Source organism: Leopardus geoffroyi, chromosome D4 (assembly GCF_018350155.1).
Source record: "Leopardus geoffroyi isolate Oge1 chromosome D4, O.geoffroyi_Oge1_pat1.0, whole genome shotgun sequence".
NCBI classification, from domain to species: domain Eukaryota; kingdom Metazoa; phylum Chordata; class Mammalia; order Carnivora; family Felidae; genus Leopardus; species Leopardus geoffroyi.
In genome coordinates this window covers 87,762,204-87,769,750 of record NC_059342.1, presented here as the reverse complement: position 1 = coordinate 87,769,750, position 7,547 = coordinate 87,762,204, and the positions used below count along the sequence as shown (strand labels likewise).

At 54.6% G+C, this 7,547-nt stretch overlaps 1 long non-coding RNA gene across 2 annotated transcripts; it reads right to left on the bottom strand.

The window, feature by feature from the left end:
- Positions 1 to 200: 200 nt before the first annotated feature.
- Positions 201 to 3,283, bottom strand: LOC123592767. Of its 2 annotated transcripts, none has more exons than XR_006709921.1 (4): positions 2,248 to 3,283; positions 1,079 to 2,033; positions 831 to 950; positions 201 to 434 (listed from the first exon to the last, which is right to left on the bottom strand). It is a non-coding gene; the product is annotated as an uncharacterized LOC123592767 (long non-coding RNA). The 2 variants fall into 2 exon arrangements; XR_006709920.1 differs by having other exon boundaries at positions 3,150 to 3,283.
- Between the last annotated feature and the right edge of the window lie 4,264 nt (positions 3,284 to 7,547).

The window sequence follows — 7,547 nt, the reverse complement described above, 5'->3', positions numbered from 1 at the left end:
TAAAGGGACCCTGGGGGCGCCTGGGTGGCTCAGTCGGTTAAGCGTCCGACTTTGGCTCAGGTCACGATCTCACGGTCCATGGGTTCGAGCCCCGCGTCGGGCTCTGTGCTGACAGCCCAGAGCCTGGAGCCCGCTTCAGATTCTGTGTCTCCCTCTTTCTCTGCCCCTCCCCTGTTCATGCTCTGTCTCTCTCTGTCTCAAAAATAAATAAAAGTTAAAAAAAAAAATTTTTAAAAAAGATGGCTAACCAGCTAACTTGGGGATGGAGAGATTATTCTGGATTATCCGGGTGGCGATGGTAATCATAAGCATTCTTAAATGATGGCAGAGGGAAGAAGAGTTGGTGTCCAGGATGAGGAAAGACTCAGTGGGCCTCTCCTGGCTTTGCAGATGAAAGGGAGCCTCCAGCCAAGCCACACGGGCAGCCTCGACACCTGGAAATACAAGGAAAGGATTCTTCCCCTCCAGCCCCAGAAGGAACACAGCCCTGCCCACCGCCGCCTTGGATTTAACCCAGGGAGACCTGTGTCAGACTTCTGACCCATAAAACTGTAAGAGAGTAGATTTGTGTTGTTTCAAGCCATTAAGTTTGTGGTGAGGCATCACGGCAGTCATAGGTTCAGCTGGTGATGGCGTGGGGGCTGGGAGAGGGGACATCTGGCTTGGGGACTGAGAAGATGGCAATACCATCAACCACAAGAGGCCACAGGACAACAAACACATGGGGACAGGAGTCTGTCTACTGCCCTGACCTGAGCAGCCCAGCCCAGGCCCTCGCTGGGCACAGAGCCCAGGGACCCAGGGAAAAATTGCGGGGGAAGTGTCCTTACATGGTCGCTACTGGAGTGAGGTCGCTGTTGTAGGATGAACGGGGGTAGCAAGATCCCCCACAATTCCTTGGGTCGCATTTCTGCAGCATCAAAACAACCGCACTGTTAAGCTTTCGCTTCCTAAACAAGCCAGAGAAAGAGGATTTAAACCTCAAGGACTGAGGTCAGGGAGCGGTGACAAGCCCGGGGGCCGGGTGGCGTAAGGAATGACACGGTGGGGTCTCAGGGCGGAAATGATGCCTGCGTACCCAGTTTTCCCTGGAGGAGGGAGAGCAGGTGGGACTGGCTGGAAACGTCTCCCTCCTCGCTTTCCACAGCAATTCTTGTTTATTTTTTCTTTCCTTCAAAATACAAAAAAAGGCAGGAGGTGGGGGACTGCTCCAGCTCGCGGGAGAAGCAGGCGGCTCATCCCTGCCCGGCCACCGGGCCTCTCCGCCGGCTTCGTTCCCCGCCTCCCCCGGCCCTTTGTCTGGCTCCCGCGCTGCCGCGCACATGGTCCCCTGTCAAATTCCGGGCGGCTCCGGGGGACACGTGTCGGGAAGTCTGCAGCGCCACCGGCCCCGCGTAACCATGGAAACGGCGGCCAATGGGAAGCCCGCGCTGCCCGCGGGGGCGGAGCCGAGCGCGGCCGGAGCGGGCGGGGCGGGGCGCGGGGCGGGGCGCGGGGCGGGGCCGAGGCGACGGGACATGAGGGCGGGGCCCGGGTCGCCCCCGCCCCGCCCCCGGAGGTCCGAAGTGCGCGAGACGCCCACCCGGGGTTGTCCGTGGGCTTCTCTGTGCCGCGCGGTTTCGGGGACATCTCGGCAGCGTCTCCTCGGCACCCCTGGGATTTTCTTTGCCTTGAAGTATAAGGTTAAGAGTCTATACGTCAGTAGATCTGGGTTCAGATCCTACCAGCAACACTTAACTAGCTAGCTAGCTGGGTGCCTTGCTCAAGTGACTGAACCTTTCTGTGCCAGTTTCTTCGTCCGGTCCGCTGAGTGATCGTAAACCTGTACAGAGATAACAAGCAATTCGCCCAGCGTGGCACCAGCGTGTGCTCAACAAACAGCAGTGACCCATAGTGAGGCCCTTCTCCTGAGCCTCCAGAAAGGAAGACTCCATTTGGGTGTGAAAAAATCCACCCTCTGTGTTTGGGGCTCCTGGGGTGCTGACTTCTGACTCATTTGCCCAAGGCTGGTTCCAGCAATGGCTCCACCGTGCCTGTCAACAAATGCAAAGATGAGCCTGGGGTCTGTCAGGGTCCCCTTGGCAGCTGCCAGCCTGCCAAGTCCCTGGAGGCTGGCGCAGAGCTGAGCACCTCCAGATGGGGGGGGGGTGCAGAAAGAAAGGAAGGTTCGTTGCCAAGGGCTGGGGGCCAGGAAACGATTTTGGCACCGTTGCTGACCAACCGGGTGACCCACACAAGTGTTTTTACCTCTCTGGGCAAAAGCATCTTGTAAAACAGTGAGGATGATACCTGCCGACCTCCCATTCAGTGTGGTGGAGAATCTGAAATGAGGAAATGGATTCTCAAAAAAAAAAAAAAAAAAAAAATCCTCTGTTTGTTTCCAAGTGAGCCTGGAAGAGTTCGACAGAAGAAGTGGATGGCAGACTGCACTGGGAGGGACCCAGCCCCTCTCTCCTGGCTTCCCCAGGCTCAGCCCCGGGGCGTAGGACAAACATCCCTAGCCAGGAGCTTCAATTAGCAGGAATCTTTCTTTCGCCTTTATGAAGCAGTGGAAAACGCATGCATGCATGCATGCATTCGTTCATTCAACAAAGCTTTCTGTGGGTGTGCTGTGGGCCAGGTGCTGTGCGAGGTCCTGGGGCTGTAAGCAGGGAGCCGAACCCAGTCCCTGCCCTGAAAGAGGTCACTGTCTGGCTGGGGAGACAGACATGAAAGAAAGAAACACGCAAATAAACACATGGCCACAAATATCCATAAATGCCCTGAAAAAAAAAAAAAAGGCGCAGGAGCCATAAGCATGAAGGCAATAAAAAACGAGTCTGGGGGAGAGAGCAGGCAGGGCAGGCCTCCCTGAGGAAGTGACATTTCAGAGGGGCCTGAGGACTGAGCAAGAGTCAGCCTGGTGAGAAGGGAGGAAAGGTATTTCAGGCAAAGGGAACAGTGCGTGCTGCCTTGAGGCCAGAGGGGGCTGAGGCATTCACTGAAGAAGGTCTCTGTGACCCAGAGGCCAGTGACTGGGGAGGGGAAGGAGTGGGGGGAGGTGCGGAGGGAGGGGTGGGGGAGGGGTCAGCAGGTGCTGGCTTAGTCAGGCCGGTCCCCTAAGGATGGCGACACAACATAAATTCATGGGGATTTACATTAAAATATACCTTGTTTTTCAAAGTCATCCCCTGGATTCGGCCAGTGTTCAACCTGGTCTCACCTGCCTTCTGCCTTTTCCAGTCTGAAGGCACCAGATGATTCAGAATCAGATGAGTTTCATTATTACTCAGCACACTCCACTGACTACGACAGAAAAGGAGACGCATTTATCGAAAGATTTTTAACACGAAGATTAGAATTAGGGTTCGGGGGACACCTGGGTGGCTCAGTCAGTTGAGCCTCCGACTTTGGCTCAGGTCATGACTCAGGTCATGATCTCACGGTTCGTGGGTTCGAGCCCTGCATGGGGCTCTGTGCTGACAGCTCGGAGCCTGGAGCCTGCTGCCGATTCTGTGTCTCCCTCTCTGTCTCTGCCCCTCCCCTACTGGTGCTCTCTTTCTCTCTCTCAAAAATAAATATTTTTTAAAAAAATTTTTAAAGAATTAGGGTTTGGGTTGGGTTTTTGGTTAAGGGTAGAGTTGGTACAGGGTTTGGGCTAGGATTGGGTTGGGGTTAGATTTAGGGCTAGTGTGGGGGTCAGGATTGGGGTTGGGGTTGGGTTAGGGTTTGGAATGAGTTCCATTATCTACATTCCTATCGCTAGCACCCCATCGAGTATCTGGGACATAGTAAGGGTCCAGTAGGTATTTTTAACGTATTAATTACTGTGCTTTATTTCGAACCGGAGAGATACAGTGGCCAGGCAGCCTCACTCCCTGGATATTCTGATTATTTATCTGTGTGTTGTAAACAGACAGGTAAAACTCACCTGCACGCCAAGTTTTTGTTCTTCAAAGACTGCACCAAAAAAAAAAAAAAAAAAAAAAAAAATCCTTCTACTGTGCGAAGCAAGGAGGAAGTCGTCTATGCATGTCAGTCTGGTGACCAAGGCAGGGGACAGAGAGCCCAGGAGGCCACATACTTCAAAAGAGCGCAGGTGTGGGGGTGAGAGGGGGCGTCAAGGAACTAGATGGGGCTGCAGGGTGGGCTTTGGACGAGGAGTTGGGGGAGGAAAAGCGTGAAGAGATGAGCCCCAGAGTTAAGAAGGTAGGCCGATCACGGATCATATCAATGTAACCCGAGTAGCTCCTGGGACCCAAGTGGCCCTCGCCCTGCAGAGTCTCATTCAAAGAAGCTTGAGACAGCAGCCATGTGTTATTTGTGGGGGGGTCCAATATTTTTTTCTCTTTGCAAAGAATATCAAGGGGGATCCAACTGCTACCCCTCAGCCACGCTGCTCGATCCCATCACCTCTTCCTCCAGGGCTAACGTATCATGTTTTACTCCAGAACCCCTCACTTGCAGCCCTCCAAGTATGACTTTCCTGGCCTCTCTCTGCTCTCTCAGCCCTTCTTTAGGCAGCTCCACTCGGCCTCAGGGACTTCTCTGTTCCCTTTCTGATCTCCCCACTTCACAGAGCACCCCCACCCCCCACCGTAAAGAACAGTCCAGAGATGACCCAGCAGGGAGTGCACGCCCCTCCCCTTCCCCCCTGCTCTGCACTCCTGCCTCTCCCTGGAACCGGACTTGGAAGGATAGAGCTCTCTGCAGAGGGCAGAGAGAAGAGCTGAACAGGCAAGGTCAAGATTCTCTTTTATGAGGCCTAGGTGAGTGGGGAACGTTCCTGTGACTTGTCACAGTATAAAGATTGCACCATCTCCATCGGGCACTGGGGAGCTAGGGGAGGGTTTTGAGCCAGAGAGGAAAGCAGTCGGATTTGTGAGCAAATCTTCCGCGGGGGCAGGGCTCTGTGTGTTTTGGGGGTGATCCCCCACCAGCCCCTGGAAGATCGTGGTTAAATATGTGATAAGTGAAGAGGTCAGTGATGGGTGAAGGGGTGAGTAGATGAATGAATAAATGAATGAATGAATGAAATAGTGAGCTTCATGAGCATTCTGGATTTTCATGCAGGCCTCAAGGACCCCAGGACAATTGCACCCTCGTTGCGGCTTCTTAAATCCTTATTCTTCCCCTTTATGCCAACCAGCTGGGACCTCCTGGTAATGACCTCCAGGCTCCCAGGGGCCACGGGACCCCTCCCACACGGTGAAGCATCTGGCCTGGCTCCACCAGTCTGCTGGGAATGGCCCATGCTCCCCTGGGCAAGACCCGCAGCGCCCGGGAAACCTCCCAGTGCTTCTGGCTCTGGCTCTCATTCTGCTTTCCAGCAACACATAAAAATAGCTTCAAGGACACACAGGGGGCGGGAGGGGGGAGACCTGGTCCCTGACTTCCAGAAGAGCTAGATACGCGCTCCCATCCCTCACTGTCCAAGGGCCCCCTGCTGCCCATATTAATGTGGATTTGAACCTGGGTCTGTGTCTGTGAACCTCGGGCCTGAACTTGCGAAGCTCCTCAGCGAAGCTCCTCGGTGGCCCCCATCACCCAGCTTGGGCCAAGAGGGACAGATACAGACGTGCAGGAAGGGTGCCCGCAATCCCTCCCGCTGCCAGCTCAGAGCAAAAGGCCTGCAGGGCCCTGGTGCATGACTGGAGGACGAGGTCTGGAGAAGCCCAGAGCCTGGGATAACCGGGCAGCCTGGCTGGGGTGGGGGGAGGGGGGAGGAGGGGGCAGCCTGGCTTGGGGGGAGGGGAGGCAGAAGTGATTTAGCAACAGGCGCGTTAGGAGCACAGACTGCTCCCGGGCCATGGGCCGGCGTCCCCTGGAATCCTTACAATCCCATGAAGGACTTACCATGATTTCTCCCCATTATACAGATGAGCAAAGCGAGGCTTGGGGAGGGAAGTGACCAGCCACGCAGGTAGCTGGGACAGAGCCGGGATTTGAATCCAGGGGGACTCAGGAGCCTAGACTCCTGCCTCTGCACTAAAGGAATGAGCTTAAGGTAGAAGCCAAGGGTGGGGGTCAGTTTTCCTCCCCGCCTCCCCAAAGCCCCAAAATAGGCCTGCTTTCTTGATGAAGGTCTCCTCCCCCTCAGCTCCACAAATACCCACGTTCCCAGGCCGAACCCAGGGCGGTGGCCCACAGGCGCTCGCGCCCAGCGGGACCTATTTCTGGCCACAGCCCCGGGGCCAGCCACAAGCGGCCTTCTGTCATGGCCTCGGCCACAGCCCACAGCCAAGGCCCAGGCCCTGGCCGGGCCTCCAAAGGGCCCATTGTCCGGCTGCCTGGGCCGCCAAGCCTGGCTCCTGGACATCCGGAGTGGGGGGCAGAGGGTGACCTGGGCACAGTGGACTGTGGGGCCTGTGTGAGAGCAGCGGCTGACTCGAAGGACATCCCAGACTCCACCTTGGGACGGCCTCAGGCCGGCCTCAGAGAGGCCCTGAGGTCACACACACGCACACACACACACCCCAGAGGTGACAGCTGCAGCTTACAACCACCACAACCACCGGGAGTAAGGAGACAGAGCCAGAGATTGAGAGCCGGGTGGGTTGGGATTCTAATACTGACTCCTCCTGAGCTGGCCGTGAGACCTGGACAGGCTCTCTGAGCCTCAGTCTCCTCATCTGTAAAATGGGACAGATACCTCCCCTGTTTTACCAGATGTGCAAACCCAGTTTCAGAGAAGCGGCTTGTCTGAGTCAACCCAAGCAGGCCTTTTGCATACATACATATATATCAAGGAGGTTTTCGGGGAGCCTGGTTGGCTCAGTACGTAGAGCATGCTACTCTTGATCTCGGGGTCGTGAGTTTGAGCCCCACGTTGGGTGTAGAGATTACTTCAAAATAAAATCTAGGAGCGCCGGGGTGGCTCAGGCAGTTAAGCATTCGACTTCGGCTCAGGTCAGGATCTCACGGTTCGTGGGTTCGAGCCCCTTGTTGGGTTCTGTGCCGACAGCTCGGAGCCTGGAGCCTGCTTCGGATTCTGCGTCTCCCTCTCTCTGTGTCCCTCCCCAGCTCGCACTCTGTCTCTGGCTCTCAAAATGAAATAAACGTTGAAAAAAATTTTCATAAAAAAAATAAAATCTTAAAAAAAAATGGTTTTCACTAAGAACATTTTCAAACACCCACAAAAGTAAGGAGACAGGAGTATGATAAGTCCTCCTGCTCCATCATTCAGATTCAATAATTACTGAGATTTTGCCACACCTGCTCTATCTACCCCCTTTCGATAACAATTTTGTTGCTGTTGCTTGAAGCTAATTTAAAGCCAGTCCTGGACATGTCTTTTCATCCTGCCCCAGCTCAGCGTCCCTCTAAGTACACGGACATGCTTTCATATAAACACCTGGCAAAATTAAGAGCAGCTCCACGGCGTCGTCTCCTACCCAGGGCATAATCGAAGTCTCCTGATATTCTCATCAATGTCAGGTTCCAGGCGATCGGTTTGAAGTAGGATCCAAGGAAGATCTAACATGTGGCATTCGGTTGTTACATCCTGTTACTTTCTTTCTTTCTTTTTTTTTTTTTTAACGTTTATTTATTTTCGGGACAGAGAGAGA